The sequence below is a fragment of the Bubalus bubalis genome, chromosome 20 (assembly GCF_019923935.1).
Source record: "Bubalus bubalis isolate 160015118507 breed Murrah chromosome 20, NDDB_SH_1, whole genome shotgun sequence".
NCBI lineage: Eukaryota > Metazoa > Chordata > Mammalia > Artiodactyla > Bovidae > Bubalus > Bubalus bubalis.
The window spans coordinates 33,937,058-33,956,420 of NC_059176.1; positions in this window are offsets into that span (position 1 = coordinate 33,937,058).

The window sequence follows — 19,363 nt, forward strand, 5'->3', positions numbered from 1 at the left end:
ACAGAAATACAAAGGATCATAAGAGAGTACTATCAACAATTATATGCCAATAAAATGGACAACGTGGAAGAAATGGACAAATTCTTAGAAAAGTACAACTTTCCAAAACTCGACCAGGAAGAAATAGAAAATCTTAACAGACCCATCACAAGCACGGAAATTGAAACTGTAATCAAAAATCTTCCAGCAAACAAAAGCCCAGGTCCAGACGGCTTCACAGCTGAATTCTACCAAAAATTTAGAGAAGAGCTAACACCTATCCTGCTCAAACTCTTCCAGAAAATTGCAGGGGATGGTAACTTCCAAACTCATTCTATGAGGCCACCATCACCCTAATACCAAAACCTGACAAAGATGCCACAAAAAAAGAAAACTACAGGCCAATATCACTGATGAACATAGATGCAAAAATCCTGAACAAAATTCTAGCAATCAGAATCCAACAACACATTAAAAAGATCATACCCCATGACCAAGTGGGCTTTATCCCAGGGATGCAAGGATTCTTCAATATCCGCAAATCAATCAATGTAATACACCACATTAACAAATTGAAAAATAAAAGCCATATGATTATCTCAATAGATGCAGAGAAAGCCTTTGACAAAATTCAACATCCATTTATGATAAAACCTCTCCAGAAAGCAGGAATAGAAGGAACATACCTCAACATAATAAAAGCTATATATGACAAACCCACAGCAAACCTTATCCTCAATGGTGAAAAATTGAAAGCATTTCCTCTAAAGTCAGGAACAAGACAAGGGTGCCCACTTTCACCATTACTATTCAACATAGTTTTGGAAGTTTTTGCCATAGCAATCAGAGCAGAAAAAGAAATAAAAGGAATCCAAATTGGAAAAGAAGAAGTAAAGCTCTCAGTATTTGCAGATGACATGATCCTCTACATAGAAAACCCTAAAGACTCCACCAGAAAATTACTAGAACTAATCAATGACTATAGTAAAGTTGCAGGATATAAAATCAACACACAGAAATCCCTTGCATTCCTATACACTAATAATGAGAAAACAGAAAGAGAAATTAAGGAAACAGTTCCATTCACCATTGCAACGGAAAGAATAAAATACTTAGGAATATATCTACCTAAAGAAACTAAAGACCTATATATAGAAAACTATAAAACACTGGTGAAAGAAATCAAAGAGGACACTAACAGATGGAGAAATATACCATGTTCATGGATTGGAAGAATCAATATAGTGAAAATGAGTATACTACCCAAAGCAATCTATAGATTCAATGCAATCCCTATCAAGCTACCAACAGCATTCTTCACAGAGCTAGAACAAATAATTTCACAATTTCTATGGAAATATAAAAAACCTCGAATAGCCAAAGCTATCTTGAGAAAGAAGAATGGAACTGGAGGAATCAACCTACCTGACTTCAGGCTCTACTACAAAGCCACAGTTATCAAGAGAGTATGGTACTGGCACAAAGACAGAAATATAGATCAATGGAACAAAATAGAAAGCCCAGAGGTAAATCCACACACATATGGACACCTTATCTTTGACAAAGGAGGCAAGAATATACAATGGATTAAAGACAATCTCTTTAACAAGTGCTGCTGGGAACTCTGGTCAACCACTTGTAAAAGAATGAAACTAGAACACTTTCTAACACCATACACAAAAATAAACTCAAAATGGATTAAAGATCTAAACATAAGACCAGAAACTATAAAACTCCTAGAGGAGAACATAGGCAAAACACTCTCTGACATGCATCACAGCAGGATCCTCTATGACCCACCTCCCAGAATATTGGAAATAAAAGCAAAAATAAACAAATGGGACCTAATTAACCTTAAAAGCTTCTGCACATCAAAGGAAACTATTAGCAAGGTGAAAAGACAGCCTTCAGAATGGGAGAAGATAATAGCAAATGAAGCAACTGACAAACAACTAATCTCGAGAATATACAAGCAACTCCTACAGCTCAACTCCAGAAAAATAAATGACCCAATCAAAAAATGGGCCAAAGAACTAAACAGACATTTCTCCAAAGAAGACATCCAGATGGCTAACAAACACATGAAAAGATGCTCAACATCACTCATTATCAGAGAAATGCAAATCAAAACCACTATGAGATACCATTTCACACCAGTCAGAATGGCTGCAATCCAAAAGTCTACAAGTAATAAATGCTGGAGAGGGTGTGGAGAAAAGGGAACCCTCTTACACTGTTGGTGGGAATGCAAACTAGTACAGCCACTATGGAGAACAGTGTGGAGATTCCTTAAAAAACTGGAAATAGAACTGCCTTATGATCCAGCAATCCCACTGCTGGGCATACACACCGAGGAAACCAGAAGGGAAAGAGACACGTGTACCCCAATGTTCATCGCAGCACTGTTTATAATAGCCAGGACATGGAAGCAACCTAGATGTCCATCAGCAGATGAATGGATAAGAAAGCTGTGGTACATATACACAATGGAGTATTACTCAGCCATTAAAAAGAATACATTTGAATCAGTTCTAATGAGGTGGATGAAACTGGAGCCTATTATACAGAGTGAAGTAAGCCAGAAAGAAAAACACCAATACAGTATACTAACGCATATGTATGGAATTTAGAAAGATGGTAACAATAACCCTGTGTACAAGACAGCAAAAGAGACACTGATGTATAGAACAGTCTTTTGGACTCTGTGGGAGAGGGAGAGGGTGGGAAGATTTGGGAGAATGGCATTGAAACATGTAAAGTATCATGTATGAAACGAGTTGCCAGTCCAGGTTCGATGCACGATACTGGATGCTTGGGGCTGGTGCACTGGGACGACCCAGAGGTATGGTATGGGGAGGGAGAAGGGAGGAGGGTTCAGGATGGGGAACACATGTATACCTGTGGCGGATTCATTTTGATATTTGGCAAAACTAATACAATTATGTAAAGTTTAAAAATAAAATAAAATTTAAAATAAATAAATAATTAAAAAAAATAAAAAAATCAAGTTCTATTAAGCATTGTTAATGTTTATCCTCAGTTTACCTTAGCAAGAAGTTCTGTACTTGGGCTGAAAAGGGTCAGTTTTAATAGAGTAATAAAGTAAGTAACTGAACAATCATTAGTGATAGTTAGGATAGGGGTTCACCTGCTGTCACCAAGACCCACAATGATGATGATTTTCACAGTCCAGGCATAAGCAGTCCAGTACTGGTTTTTTATTTAGAGACTTGACATTGGTGGGGACAAATTCTCCCCTTGCTTTACATTTCCAGCCATAGGGTGTGCTTTGCTCAGCATGATCCCAGATGGTCCACTATTGCCTCCTCATTCCAGCCAGTGTGACAGATTACAGGATGACACATTCTTCCTTTGAAGGACACATCATTTCCACATCCGTCGAAAATATCCCATGGCTAGAATCTGATCATAAGGCCACACCAAGATGCAAGAGATGATAGGGGAAATGGTCACATTTTTCTGGGGGCACCTGAGCCCAGTTGAAAATTATGTAACTTTAGCTTGGGGAGAATGGATGTTAGGGGGACAACTGACAGTTTCTGACACAGTACCCCCATGAAATTTTGGAGTCACCCCTTCAGGATGGGCTATACCACATTGTGCTGCCGCCTCTTTTGAACTGGTTTTCAAGAGCAACCAATCCTTTTACAAAGACCTGACTATGCATGATCCCATGTTAGCTGGAGATGGAAGATTAAATAAAGCTCAGTCTTTTCCTCATATTGTTCACAGTTTGAGGATGGTGACATGGTAAGTCAGGAATTGAAACAGACGATGTGAAGAGACATACTGTATGGCAGGCACTCTCCTCAGAGCCTCCACATCCTGCAGAGCCACAGAATAATTTGCTGAGTGAGTTCTGTGTTCTCCCTTTCACAGTGGGTAATGTTCTTCATCCCTTCCTTAACTTTTGAGATTAAAAGATGGAGCCTTGGAGATCTGAGTTCTTGTCTCTTGCATCAGGTTGTTGTAAAAGGTCCTTTCCCTTCAGGCAGAAAACAAATGAGTCTGGAACTCTGAGGCTTTTGTTTGTGATTCTAGCCAATTGCCTAAAACAGAGCCCTGTCTTCCCTGTGGGGCCAGGAATGGACTAGGGTCCTGAAAGCAGAGGAGCTGACCCCTGAGAAAGAAGGTGAGCTTCATACAGAACTGTTGGAAAGACGAGGTGGTGGGGGAGGCCAGGGAGGTTCGGTTGACAGGGACCTGTGTCCCTCTTTGACGCCTTAGCCTTCAGGAGCTCTTATTAGAGTCTGCAGGGCCTTCTCTTCTCTCAGTTCAGTTCAGTCGCTCAGTCGTGTCCGACTCTTTGAGACCCCATGAATCGCGCACGCCAGGCCTCCCTCTGTCTTCATCTCTATCACTTAGACCTTTCACTGCACTGGCCTTCCAAGTGTTTTGCTAGCCAGGCTTGCTCCTTCCTGTGGCCTTCATGCTCCATGTCCCTTCTGTGTGGGCTGCTCTACTCCGAGTCACGTGGCTCACCTCCTTCCTATCTCTACTCACCTTCTCTGTGAAGCGTTGCCTGGCTATTCTTTGAAACATGTCAGCCCTTCACCCTGATTCTTGTCCATTTCCTTCTTGACTATGTCTCCTTAGCACTGATTCTTTTTTACTTAATTTCTATTGGGAACAGAGGGAAATAGACAGCAAGAAAAATTAGTTTCGGGCTAGAAGGGACTTTAGTCTGCTTGATTCAATACTTTATCTTTAGGAGAATTCCTGGTACATAGTATGTGCTCTATAAATATTTGTTAAATGAATGAATAATGACAAAACCCTCTAAGTCCCAGCTAGATGAATAGACAGAAGAATCTCCTTCATTTAAATTGACCATATGATTTGGGAAATTGGAACCTCAGTAGAAATTCTTGACTTGGGAATAGAAGCCTTTCCTCTGCTTCCTGGCTAGTATAGGGAAACTTGTACCTGAGTAACAAAGGGCATAAAGTCACATAATTTTTGATTTTTTAAAAATGAATGAGAGTTGGCATTTCTTACACCACAGTGTCTTGAGCAAAATCTAACTAGTTCACTTTGAATGGGCACAGAGGCTGGTCTTACCTCATTGTGCTAGTTCATGCTGGTGATAGTATGCTTGGAACTTTGGCTTGAAGATGGCATTAAAGACTTACTGTGGTGCTGATGGGAAGTGAAGAGTGGCCAGTGCCTGGGACTCCTAGCACAGGGAGCCAAGGGTTGATGTTTTACTACCAGCCACAACTTAGTTGATGGGACACTGAGAATGAGTACTGTGTACCTATGAGTGCATGTATGTGTTTGCCTGTGTGTGTATTTAAGAAACAAACATTGTGTTATGTGCACAATGGCCAGTGAATTCATTATCTCCATTATTGATGTTACTGACCGTGTCAGCGCTTCTTCCATCCCTTTCTGTCTTGAGGTGTATGGAAGTTTCTCTGTGCCAGTGCCTTACTTTGATAAAGGAATTAAAAATAAGACCTCTTCTCTTTGCTTTTGACTGTTTCATTCTATATAGCCAGTTTTCTTTCTTTGCTCAGTGCTCCCTATGGTCACATCATGGTATAGATTCTTATATAATGAAACTTGTTGCCTTCTATTTTTTTTTCCTACCTATTTCCTAGAGAACTCAGGAGAAATAAAAGGAATTGGCCCAGGTTAAGATGACAAACATAATTATCCTTTGTTTAAAAGAAGCAAAGCTTACATTAATAGACTAATCCAAGTGTATTTAATTTTTCACAGAATTAAAAAAAAACTTACCGAAAAATACATGGAATAGAATATTAAAATTCTCAACATGATAAGGGGTTAGAAACAACCATTTATTGACTATGTATAAGGTAACTTATAATAGTAATTGTTCAGTAGTTGAATGGAAAAGTTTATATTACTCATCCCATTTTACAGGGAAAGAAACCAGGTTTCAGGGATTTTAGTTAACGCCAAGGACATTCTGTTAGGAAGTGGTAGAGGCTGTGTTTGCATTTAGATGTGTCTGACTCCAACTAAACTTTCTCCTCTACTATGCTGGTTTCCAACTGTCTTAAATTCAGAATGTTCTTAAAATTTCAGTACTGTACATTCTAAACTGAAATCTCTGTATTTCATTTCTAAGTAAGATCATCTTTTCACTTTGCCAGAAATAATATCTTTGATTGCTCTAGTGCTTGGCTTGTATGAATTGCTTTCCTTGTTTTCTCAATGCCATGCAGGGATTTAAAGTTCCTTGCTGTTCAGAGAGATGAGTTACTTCATTTTTGAAATTCCTACACTGAGTGCGATTCAAAAGCAAAAACATGTTGTTAAGGGATCAGGCTGTAAATCTGAATCTCATCTGCTCCGCTTACTTACTGCATGCATAACGGTGGCCACATTACTTAATGGTTCTGTACCTCAGTATCTTTATCTGTAAAATGGGAGTAATAATATTATCAATATAAGGGTTAGACTAGTTAATACATGTTAATACAATTAAAATGCTTTAGACAGCTTGACACATAAAAATCACCAATAAAATATTTATATCTACTCAGACACGGCAATCGTTTTCATTTCCTAGAGCACAGGATATTAAAGTTTCATAAGTGTTCTTTCCCTCAAAGTCTTCCTATTAACTAGCTCCTGAAATCAGGGCTCCAGAGGCATGAACCAATGGGTTACAGAAGTGGGGAGTGATGCTTTTTCACTGAAGAGAAAAGCATCTGATAACCGGACTATCTTTCTCTTTTACTTTTAAATTCATGCATCTGTAATGAAAAAATTAATTAATCATCATTGGAGGATCCTACTGTACCCACTCAATATTTTGAAAATCAGTCAATATGGCAGCAGGTTAAAAGCATATCTTGCATTTCCTGTGTGAACTATCCTACTAGATAACTGAATAGTGGGAAAAAAAAAGGGAATGTTTCTTTTTACAGAAGGATGAATGTATCTAGGCACTGGTCATCAACATCTCCTAAAATCAAAGAGAGACATACAGAGAGATAGAAATTATGTGCTTCCACGTGGGTGAACATACCATCCATAAAGTAGTCTTATCAAAAACCATAATTTATGAGAAGAACAAACATGTAAATCTACACAGAAGGGATACAATCAGCAAAATCTAGAATGGGAAAAACCCTATGGGACAAATCCTTCATATCGTCAATAAATAAATTCAAATACTGTACTGGATATTTGATAATACTATGAAATTGTCAATTTTCTTAGGTGCAGTAATCATAAATGACTGTATTTATAAACAAAAACAGTCTTCATCCTTTCTTAACAGATAAAAGGATCTAACATCCAAGATTGAGTCCACAATACTGTGGGGGAAGTAGGTGTGAGAATGGAATATGACTCTTGTGAGAGCTGAACTATGGGCATGCAGAGTAATCAGGATTTCATTATACTGTCTTTATTTTTGTGTATGTTTAAAGTTCTCCATAATTTAAAACAAAAATTTTTTAAGTAATCTTTTAAAACTTTAAGTTTACACCAGAAAGCACATATCATTTAAAAGCAAAAGATATGAAAATATTCACTTGAGTATTGTAGTCAATTTGGGTGTGGTTGCAAACTCTAAACTGATTTGCCAATCAGGGAATGAAAAGTTTCAAAACCAGAGGGCATAAACTCCATGGCCACCTTCTTTAGATTCTGAAGTTGTTGAAATGACCACAGTAAATGACGCTCCTCATTTCCTGTCAAGACTATAGATCAGTAGGTCTGATGAATGTGTGTGTTAGTTGCTCTGTTGTGTCTGACTCTGTGACCCCATGGACTGTAGCTCACCAGGCTCCTCTGTCCTTGGAATTCTTCAGGCAAGAACACTGGAGTGGGTTGTCATTCCCTTCTCCAGGGGATCTTCCCACCCAGTGACTGCATTGCAAGTGGATTCTTTACTGTCTGAGCCACAAGGAAGCCTAGGTATGATGGATATCCATTGGTTATTTAAGAAACATCAAAATACTGAGGCCATTCTTTCAGAAACACTATGCCCAAACTGTATCTAAGACATATTTTTTCTTAGTGAATTTAAAATACTTAATTGAAGATTTAGAAATAGGTATAGAAATATTTAAGAAAATTAACCACACACTATTGATGTTTTGTTTAGAAATCTGAGCATATTTTAACCTTTAACTGTTACATCATTTAAGAGAATTGGACCTGTGAGAATAAGTCAATTTATAATTCCAACTGAACATGTTAACTGCATAAAAGATTCATCAGTTTAGTTCAGTTCAGTCGCTCAGTCACGTCCGACTCTTTGCGACCCCATGAATCGCAGCACGCCAGGCCTCCCTGTCCATCACCAATTCCCAGAGTTCACTCAGACTCACGTCCATCGAGTCAGTGATGCCATCCAGCCATCTCATCCTCTGTCGTCCCCTTCTCCTCCTGCCCCCAATCCCTCCCAGCATGAGAGACTTTTCCAATGAGTCAACTCTTCACATGAGGTGGCCAAAGTACTGGAGTTTCAGCTTTAGCATCATTCCTTCCAAAGAAATCCCAGGGCTGATCTCCTTCAGAATGGACTGGTTGGATCTCCTTGCAGTCCAAGGGACTCTCAAGAGTCTTCTCCAATACCACAGTTCAAAAGCATCAATTCTTCGGCACTCAGCCTTCTTCACAGTCCAACTCTTACATTCATACATGACCACAGGAATCATATGTGTCATTTTTTGTTCACATCTTACTAAATTTACTCAGTTTAGACCTTTAAGAAAATTTAAGGTTCACCACGGCATGAGTTTAATTTATAAGGGTTACCATACTAACATGCCTAGGAAAGTTTGTCAGTCAGACAGTTGAGGAACTAAACTAGGAAACATTCAATTTATAAACCCAATTTTAAATATTTGACATATTTTTTAAAGTTTTGTAAATGGGATCAAATATTAATGAAAGTCTCCCTTATAATTTGCTACATTTAAAATTGACTTTGCCAACAAAGGTCTGTGTAGTCAAAGCTATGGCTTTTCCTGTAGTCATGTATGGATATGAGAATTGGACTCTAAAGAAAGCTGAGTGCCGAAGAATTGATGTTTTTGAACTGTGGTGTTGGAGAAGACTCTTGAGAGTCCCTTGGATGGCAGGGAGATCCAATCAGTCAATCCAAAAGGAAACCTGAATACTCACTGGAAGGACTGATGCTAAAGCTGAAACTCCAATACTTTGGCCACCTGATGTGAAGAACTGACTCATTGGAAAACACCTTGATGCTGGGAAAGATTGAAGGCAGGAGGAGAAGGGGACAGCAGAGGATGAGATGGTTGGATGGCATCACCAACTCACTGGACATGACTTTGAGTAAGCTCCAGGAGTTGGTGATGGACAGGGAGCTGAAGTCCATGGGGTTGCAAAGGGTTGGACACAACTGAGCAACTGAACTGAACTGAAAATTGAATAAGATTTATAGATGGAAATCAAAAGCTTAAGAAAAACTAGATTTTAAACCAGTAAAGTAACATTTAATATGTGCTAAGTCGCTTCAGTCGTATCTGATTCTTTTCTACCCTATGGACTGTAGCCCACCAGGCTCCTCTGTCCGTGGGATTTGCCAGGCAAGAATTCTGGAGTATGTTGCCATGCCCTCCTCCAGGGGATCTTTCCCACCCAGGGATCCAACCTGCATCTCTTATGTCTCCTGAATTGGCAAGCAGATTCTTTACCATGAAAAGTCCCCATATATTAAATATGTCATGTATTAATTTTGAAAACAAAGTTACTTTTCCTTAGTTGGTATATTATTGAAGAAGTATAAGTGGTTTTTTCTGTTCACCTAACCACCCCACCTCTGTCCATCCCCAGGACTTAAAAACAAAGCTCAGGGTTTTTGTTTTTGTTTTTACCCAATTGTTCATCACAGTTCTAAAAAAAGTTTAATGCAATGAACAGAAATGAATTTTGTAAGCCCTGATAGGAGCGACACACTCCTGAAATGTCACTTTCGGAGGCTGTCAGACGAGGCAAGGGCAGGGGCAGGCGGGGAGGGCTCGTATTAACATATTTCCTAGACGCTCATCTCCTTGGTCCTGCGTAATGGATGCCTCCCAGCTCCCTGCGGACAGGAGAACCCATCAGGCCAGAAGCAGATTAAAGCTCACACACTTCAAATTGGCGGCTTGCCGCAGCTTGCCAGAAGGCTAGAGTTCAGCGCAGCTTTAATAGAGAAGTCTCTAAGCTTCCTTCTCCCCATCTCCCTTTCGCCTTTCTGTAAAAGGAAATCGCACCGTCTGCAACCCTCCGGCCGCCCCCTGTCCTCTCGGTCCGTCCCTGGGTGGCGGCTCCCGGGCTCTGAGAAGAAGGACCAGCCGGGGGCGGGAGTCTGGGGTGGAGGACTCCTCGCCTGGGCGAGCATCTCCCTTTCCCACCCTAGCCGATTGCGCTGCGCACAGTGAACTGTCAGCCACGACTGATTTATAAGACCGATTTACCTTCTGGAGAGTGTAATTATGCTCATAGTTAAGAATTAATCAGGTGAGAGAATTATGGAATAGTCATTCTCCGGACTTTGAAGGACACACTAAATGGAGAGCCACCAATGCGGGCTGCAGAGCCTGTGGGCGGGAGCCCTTTGCCACCTGGCTCATTGCAGGGCGAGGTTTCTGGGCTCGCTGTCTTCTTTGTAAAAAGACAAAATGAAAAATCTAGCTGAGTTTCTTCAGAAAGATGATTCCCAGTCACCCAGCTTAAAAGGTGGGGAGAAGATTTTGTGAAAAGGGATTCATAGGGACTGGATTATCTCTGAATAAGATTTGGCTGTTGCTTCCTGTTAGAATTATTAGCTTAACTATTTTAGCTTGCTCTGGAACAGGCAGCACTTCAGAAATATTTTCTTTCTTGTTTTTGCTAATCTGTGTTCCCTTCACCTCAGTTATGTGGCTTGGAGGCTTTCACTGTTCAGAGTTGTGTTCCTTTAAGATGAGGAAGGTTTTTGTTTTGGTTTTTCTCTCTCCTTTTCTTTGTACACAGGGAATTTTCAGTTACTTTGTTTCTCAAGGTGTCTCTCCTATGTCTCTCCTCACCTGCCTTTCAAAGTTAGCATTTCTTTGGGGACAAGGTAGACTACCTTGGATTATCTCCAGGGAGAATCTCAAAGTCTCATGACAGTTACCTTGCAGTCCTATCACATATTCCCTTACTATTAAATTTTGCAGAAAAGTGGCTGCAGTTGAAAAAAAGATAGTGCACATTGAATGAGTTTATTACAGTATCTGAAAACATCCTACTATTTCCATCATAAGACACCATAATTCTAATACTATGCTTCACAGCTGGAAGAAGGACCTGTGTGATGCATAACTCTGGGGGCCTGATTTGCTAGCCATTCAAGTACACGAATGAGGCTGAGAATAAGGTTTAAAACAGTCTTTGTATACCATTTTCTGTCACCCCCTTGGCCCTCCATCCTTTTTCACTGACTGGTTGGAAGCCTCTGTTCACTGACCTGGAAATTGCCCTCTACCTCACGGCTATGGGGCTTCTCCTTTGGACCAATCATTTCTTCTTCTCTTTCTTCATGGCATCCTGGACTTTGTTCATCTTTTTCTTGAGTGAGTTATTGGTCCTTAGGCCCCTACTAGTCATAGCAGAATTTAGATCCTGGGAGTAGAGGAGGAGAGAGAATAATCAGACTTTTCAAGAATCAAATGAACAACTCTGTCCATTTCTCATCTGCTTTATTATGTTAAAGGTGACTTTTTTAGGAGAAGAAATTCTTTCCAACCTATAGATGAGGATGAAAACAAATTAGATCTATAGGTAATGAAATTTGAATAATGGTACTCCATTGGAGCCATACTATCACTTCGGTTTCTCAGAAGGAAAGGTAAAATAGCCATTATTGCTGCCTGCTTTCTGCTCAGCTGTAGAACTCAGCTCTCTGTTCTGCCTGTTGGCAAGTACCCCACTTCCCCCAATCTTCATCCAACCACAAGTCCTACAGAGATTTCAGGACTAGAGGGAGGTGAAAAGAAGATGTTCTTCACAGAGAGGCTAGGTACCAAAACCCTGTCAGTAGTTCTTATTTAAGCAGAGCTATGGAGATTTACTTCTCTCTCATCACTCTCACCCATTTAGATGACATTCCAACAATCAGTCCATAACTGATTTTTTTCACTTATAACTGTTGCTCTTATCTATGCAGGCAGGCACCTGCACTCTTAATTAATTGGCCTGGTGGGACTGTGGGAATAGCATTTGACTGGAAGCCAGGAAACAGGTTCCATTTCTGGCCCAACTCTCCCAACAGCTGGCTGGCCTCAGGCATGTCATTTACCTTTTAGACCTTGATTTCTGTGGATGGGTAGTGAAGGAACTGGAATGGATCCTTCTTTCCATAAAATGTGATACTCATGAGTAAGCAGGCTTGGAAAATACTACATGCTCTCCATCTCTTCTTAGTGACCCCCTGTGCACATGGACATCAGATTACAGAGAAATCTTTACCATTTGGTTTAACCAAGAATTTCCTCACCCACTGTGACCGAAGAACTCTCTAACTTGTTTTCTTTTTTCCTTCCTTCCCTCCTTTTTCTTTCTTTCTTTTTATATTTTGCTTGTTAATATGATGCAGAACCAGCATTCTAAGGAACTCCTTGTGGGAAATGCAGGATATTAAATGAACCTTCTCTAGGTTGCTTTGTTTGTTTCTCCTGTATATCTGGAGTCTAGACCTACTCAAATGCTACAGTACAGGAACCACAATATATTACTTTAATTATTGCTTAATTATTATATAATTATAGTACTTACAGGATTCCTCAGCACTAGTGAACAATGGACTAAAACAAACAACATAAAATGTGTTTTTAGCCCTAGAGAGGATCATCATATTTGTTTAGCCTTCTTGGAAAGTGAGGTGATATGTATTTTTAAAAGTTTACATACAAGAATTTACCACTAAATTCCAATAATATTATATTTCTTTTTTTTAATTTAATTTTATTTTTAAATTTTACATAATTCTGCATTTTATTTATTTACTCATTCAAAATAACACAAGAATTCTTAACCTTCTCTTATGCCTGAGTCCCATTGACTGTCTGAGGAATCTTTCTCAAAGTAGTGGGTCTGAATGATCAACCAAAAAGTATATGGTTGCAAAAGATACATATTAAAATATATTTATCAAAAATGTTTTTAAAATTTTGTGATATATATGTGCTTCTTCATTAATGCATCAAATGATAAGATCTAGCAGTGGATCGAGTAACTGAAATAATTTTAAAATAATAACACATTTCTGTAGCAATTGTAATCTAACAAAAGTGGTAGATAGATAAAAAAAATTCATAATAGCATAGTATCTTTTTCAGATTATGCTTTCCAAAGATAGTCACAACAGTGCGAGTGAAGATGCTTTCAGATGTCAGTTTCCAGCCTTGGAGTCATCCACAGCTTTGAATCTGAGATCACATGTAGCATCAAGCAAAGAAATGTCATCTTCATCGTCTTCTGTCCAAATTCCTGACTCACAGAATAAACGAGCATAATAAAGTGATTGCTTTATGCCTCTAACTTTTAGTGTTTGTTATGCACCAATAATAACCATAAAAGTACCATGATAAGGTATATGTGAGTTCTAAGAAAAGTTCCCCTACCTGAAATTTTGGTGTCAATAAAGACTGAGGACAATATTCAGCTTTTTGGTTTCAGCAACTTGGTGGTTCAGTTACAAGTCAATGAGATAAAGAGTAGAGGACTAGATAGACTTTTGAGGTAAAGAAGGGTAGAGATTCTGAGCTTCACTGGGATACATTTTCTGTTTCTGATGTCGACCATAATATCAGAGAAGCAGAGGCTGCTCTATATCAGTTTTTCAACTGGCCATTTGAATGATTGAAATGTCAATCTGGATCTCAGAAGGAAATCTTGGGTTTGGAATAAGGCTTGGGGACATCAGCAGGTAGAGAGTGGTGAAAGTCACCACCTTGGAGGACTTCATGTAGCATATAGCGAAAGAAATAAGGAAAAAATACTGGTGAGAGCAAATCTTAGAGAACAAAAATGTTACGGGTAGAGGAAACATGGGGAAGGAAAATGAGATGTGGTTAATGTAGAGAAGAGACAGCAAAGGCATAGAAATTTTTCATAGTTTTCAAGCTGTGCATACCATCATCTTCACAGAGATCCGGATGCACATTTGTTTTCTCATGAGTCCCCAAATTAAGAATAAGTTTGTGTTAATGAGTAGTTCTTATGCATGTAAATGATTTATGGACAGGAAAGAAAGATTGAGAATTGCAGCCATAGGTTAAAATAGCTAAGACATGAAAACTCTGCTAGCTCTGCCAATTAAAATACTTGTAAATAATCTATAATCCCTTTCCTTCTAAGATTCAGAATGGACTTTAACTTTTTCATGGTGACTCAGGGCCTGTTTTGTGAGTGTAAGAGAGTGAGCCTTAGAATAAATGATGACTTCAGGCAGTCATTGTAAGGATGATATATTTTTCAAAGGACTCCCATTGCTCTATGGCTAACTACTCAGTGGCTTTATGCCCCTGTCTCTCAGGGGTTATTGTGGTTTGTGGGCTCCCCACACTATGATTTTTTCCTCCTTGGTAGTTTTACTCTCTCCTCTCTTCAGGCACTCCTTCCAGCTGTCTGTGGGTCTACTTCCACTGTGTTCGTGACTCCCGGTTCCCCATCTGAGCTGGCTGTTGGCTGGCAGTCTCAGCTCCTTCTCTCTTTCCGCTGTAACTAGTGTATTAGTTTTCTGAGGCTATTGTAAGAAATTACCGCACACTTATTGGCTTAAAGTAACACAGATGTATTATCTTAGAGTTCTAGAGGTGAGAAGTTTGAAATGGGTTTCCTGAGCTAAAACCAAGGTGCTCACAGGACTGCATGCTTTTATGGATGCGCTCACAGAGAATCTGTTCCTTACTCATTCCAGCTTCTAGAAACCAGCCCACATTCCTAGGCTTCTCATCCTCTGTGCATGTCTCAGAGCTGGCCCCATTCGAGTGAGTCCTCCTCATTTTGCTGCCTCTCTGCTTCTCTTCTTTCTGCCTCCCTCTTTCACTTATACTTCGTCCACCCCGATAATCCAGGACCATTTTCCCATCTAAGGTTAGTTGATTAGCAGCCTTAATTCTACCTGCTGTGAAAGTTCCCCTTTGCCTAGAAGCATAGCTTATTCAAAGATTATGAGAATCAAGATGCAGATGTCTTTTGGAGGGGTCGGTGGGGGGGCCTGTCTACCTACCTAGGAAAATACTAAAATATTTCAAGAAAAATTAAATTACCAAATAATGTGTGTAAAATCAGCCCAAGGTATCTGTATCTCAGAAGACTATAATTTTGTGGTTGCTGTTTTGGCAGCTGTTTTAACCAGATTTGTGGTTTTTTTTTTTTTCTCTTCAAACTTAAAGACTCTTCTGGAAGGTTAAATTTTCTGAAACTTGACCATGAGATCAGAGAGGCAGAGGTTGCTCTCTGTCGATTTTTGTACTGGACCAATTTTTGAAGATTGTACTGTGTATTCAGACAGTACAAGGACTATTTCAAATATTCAACCAGTGAATAACAAATTACTGGTAGTTCTTAATGTTCCTAAGTCTGTGATGTCTAGCGTGTGGCATTTTGAAGTAGATTCCATAGTCATAAGTACCAAGGTCATTCCAGGGTCTTCAGGTTGTCTCTAAATTAGCATTCACTTTCTCCAAGAAGCAGGCATCAAGAAGGATTTTGTTTATGCTAGATTCTGCTCCAGGGTTGAAGTGGGAGCAGAAGTTTATAAATCTATTAAATTGAATTGCCCTGTAATCAACTATTTATCCTGTACTTGAGGGCTTCCCAGGGCTTCCCTGGTGGCTTAGATGGTAAAGCGTCTGCAGGCAATGCAGGAGACCTGGGTTCAGTCCCTGGGTCAGGAAGATCCCCTGGAGAAGGAAATGGCAACCCACTCCAGTACTCTTGCCTGGAAAATTCCATGGACTGAGGAGCCTGGTAGGCTACAGTCCATGGGGTCGCAAAGAGTTGGACATAACTAACTGAGTTCACTTGAGGGCTTCCCAGGTGGCGCTAGTGGTAAAGAACCTGCCTGCCGATGCAGGAAGCATAAGAGACATGGGTCTGAGCCGTGGGTCAGGAATATCCTCTGAAGGAGGGCATGGCAACCCACCTCCAGTATTCTTGCCTGGAGAATCTCATGGACAGAGAAGCCTGAAGGGCTATGGTCCATGGGGTCACAAAGAGTCGGACACGACTGAAGCAATTTAGCACACATGCACAGGTTCAGTATTCTTTAACAGGGTGGGGAGAACAGTTGTGAAGATCATAGGGTACACCAGGGTAGCCTTGAAAGGACAGCTCCGTGATAAACCAATTTGACTTTTGTGAACAAGCCTATAATTTGGCAACACATGGATTCAGACCAGTAGCCGAAGGACGAGATCTCAGCTCGATCTCTCCTTGAGCCACCGAAGCCGGCCTGAAAATAGTATGGGTATGTGTGAATTAAATGTGGCTAAATGGCTTCAGTTTAAATATAGATGGTGTAGCATTGTGTAAAATGCTAGTTTTGAATCAGACAGAGCAGGGTTTGAGGCACTTATTAGGCTGTGCCATTTTATTGTCTCTGTGCTGCGGGGCTTGCCTCAGGCTTGGGAGATCTGCTACATTTGATCTGTGCCCCAAGGAGTCTGAGGCCTCACCATGTCTGCTTTTCCTGCTTTTTCCTTCTCCTCGGAGTAAGAATTTTCATTATAAAGGCCTCCTTTCTGCCACTTACTCTTCCAGACTTGCTCCCTCTTTTTTATTCCCACACTTACACAGACACGTGTGCACACAGACACACACGTGTGAGCATGCACACATACACACACACAGATGAATTTATAATATGATAAACTATTACTCCAGAAGCAAGGATATTTCTAAGTATAAGGATCATTGGATATCAATTCCAGAAGGGTCTACTTGGGGTACATCTACATCTACTCTTTGCATAATCCCACCCACTCACCTCATGGCAATGACCTGAAGTCGTAGATAAAACTTCATTGTCTTCAAAGTTCATTAGTTTTACAATGTGATAAATTATTTTTAAATATTCTAAGTTTGAGGCAGTGTCAGAGATAATCTAGAATAGGGGTAAATATCCCACTCACTTTTAAGAAAATAAAAACTTAACAGGTGTCTGGCAGCCTGCAGAAGTCTTGAACCTCCTCTTTTTTTAGACATTTTCTTCCGGTTTACTTTAGAGAGAGTTTGGGAAAGTTTGAAAGCATGGATCTGAATTTCTCACTTTACTATGGAGAAAACTTAAGTATAACCTAAAACTAAGGCTCAGGTCCCCCAGCCGTGGCTCTCCCCTCTGAAATATGCTGCCTGATCCTGGAGATGAAAAGGATGCTTCACTTTCCTTTTCAAGGTCCCCATTGTGTTCTGGGGAGTGACCTACCTGATCCCTATCATGATTAATGTGATTTCTGAAGCGTGAGATCTGATTATGACCCCATGTTGTTATATTTAATTACAAATCTCATTACGGCCCTGGCCATAACACCATGTAGCCCTCATTGCACTCCCCTTTGCTGATCTGACTGCCTGAAGGTCCATCTTTATGATTTACTCTAAATTGTTTTAGAATCGTAGACTTCTAGAGCTGGAAGGGAGGTTAGAGATCACAAAGTTCAATCCCCTCATTTTACAGATAAAATTACAGCGGCCCCAAAGAGAATAAGTCATCTTCCAAAGGTCATTCGGTAGATGTGGGATAGAAATGTGGGCCTCGGATCCCCAGGCCAGCAGTGGTTCTTCCCATACCACACTGCCCTGCTAGGTACCACACTTTATAACACCGTCTCCTTATGCCCCTTACTTTGTACGATATGACAGCTTCATAACTTGCACAGGTTATATGGTACTGTTTTCCCCTTTACAAAGTTAGTTGCAAATTAGATCAGTATCATATTGTATTTTGAGTTTTGAGGTAGAAAATGCTTGGTCAAGATTATTCATCCTGTTGGGCCTCAGTTTTAGTTTGCTAATATAAATGCAGACTAACCTACTCTCTCTATGAATAAAGATATGCGTAAAATGATACCTAAGTAAACATAAGTATTGTCAAGTAAATACTAATCCAGACTTACATAAGAAATTTTATTTGAAAACACACTATTGCAATAGGAGAATGCTCAGACCATAAGGTCTGTAAGCATTTCAAAAGTCAGATAGAAAATGGTTTTTGTTTTTGTTTTTAACAAAGAGGAATAAACAAGGCTAGAAAGAAGTGGGTGTAGGGTACAGGAGGAATGTTTAGCGTGGGAATAGTTCATCAGGCAATGTTTGTTTTTGTGGTCAGCTGATTTTCAGGAGGGGTCCATAAGTAGATGCTGGCTGAGGCTGAGGGTGGGTCAAAGTTCAGTCTTGTCTAACTGGAAGAAGCCTGAAAGTTTGGACAAGTCCAGTTAGCAAGTGTTTTGTCCACACTCAGATCAGATCAGATCAGTCACTCAGTTGTGTCCGACTCTTTGCGACCCCATGAATCGCAGCACGCCAGGCCTCCCTGTCCATCACCAACTCCCGGAGTTCACTCAGACTCACATCCATCGAGTCAGTGATGCCATCCAGCCACCTCATCCTCTGTTGTCCCCTTCTCCTCCTTGTCCACACTAGTCTATGGCAAAAACAGTTCAGCTATTCAGTTATATGAGAGAAAATGAGAATTTGGAGGGTCTATGTCTAACTTTGTCATAGGTAAACAAGGAGGCCATCTGTGAAAATGTTATCTAAGTTATGTGGGGAAGTTTTATTTTACAGTAAGCCATTTTCTGAAACATAAAGGGAGAGGGGACTTATTGACCACAGCTCTTTTCAAGGAGCACAGGGCTCAGGTAAAGTTCAGCATTAATGATGCTTAGTGATTTCAGTAAAGCTTTCTCATATCACATGCCTGGCTTTCTGACTTTCTCCTTGCTTTTGGACAGGGAAAGGTGGTAGCAGGTCTTGGCTTACATCAGAGAAAGTTAATTTACTAATCAACACTTGACAGATACTTCTTTGCCATCTTAAAATGAGCCTAAACACCAACTTATTCTATGGGTTCTACGTGAAGGGCATAAAGCATCATTGTGCCTTTTTTTCTTCTCTTTATAAGCCCTGAGTAGTGCTTAGAATTGAATGGAGTAGGCAGGCTCTTTAGGACGAAAACTTTTGGCTCCATGAAGTATAGCATGCACCTTCCATTGGCTTAGAAGCAGCCCAGCTATGAGTAATAATTCCTAAGATCATGTGAAGCCTCTTGTAATGCTCTGCATTGAACCCAATTGAATGTGAGGCTCAGAGACCTGCGCAGTCAATTCCAAGGAGAGGAGGATGGATGGCAGGAGTCATTCCAATTCCCTCAAAATTTCTTGCCAGCCAAGAGGGGAGG